This window comes from Etheostoma cragini, chromosome 5, assembly GCF_013103735.1.
Source record: "Etheostoma cragini isolate CJK2018 chromosome 5, CSU_Ecrag_1.0, whole genome shotgun sequence".
NCBI classification, from domain to species: domain Eukaryota; kingdom Metazoa; phylum Chordata; class Actinopteri; order Perciformes; family Percidae; genus Etheostoma; species Etheostoma cragini.
In genome coordinates this window covers 13,777,459-13,777,776 of record NC_048411.1, presented here as the reverse complement: position 1 = coordinate 13,777,776, position 318 = coordinate 13,777,459, and the positions used below count along the sequence as shown (strand labels likewise).

The window sequence follows — 318 nt, the reverse complement described above, 5'->3', positions numbered from 1 at the left end:
AAAACAGCACAATGTTCCAAACAGCTGGATGCTTCCGACCTGTCAAAGCTTGTGAGAAGCATACACTTGTGGAGGAGTACCTCAAATGGTACATTATAGACCGCAACCACATTGCCATTCAACGGTAATATTTAAAACCCTTTTTTTCTTTGCCAACAAATCATCCAAAAATGTAATAGTTTAGTTTTTAACTTATCCAACATTCAGTCAGTATTACAAATTGCCTATCACTGCAGCCTGGTCACACTGTGAAACAGTGTCACCAACATATTGCAGTTCCCCTGGTTTATTTCTAGCTAGTACTAATGAAACAAATCA

General features: G+C 38.1%; 1 protein-coding gene across 1 annotated transcript in view; it reads left to right on the top strand.

Annotated features, from left to right (window-relative positions):
- The window catches only part of dimt1l (DIM1 dimethyladenosine transferase 1-like (S. cerevisiae)), a 25,344-nt gene that overhangs the window by 6,703 nt on the left and 18,323 nt on the right, over positions 1-318 (top strand). The window lies entirely within an intron of this gene.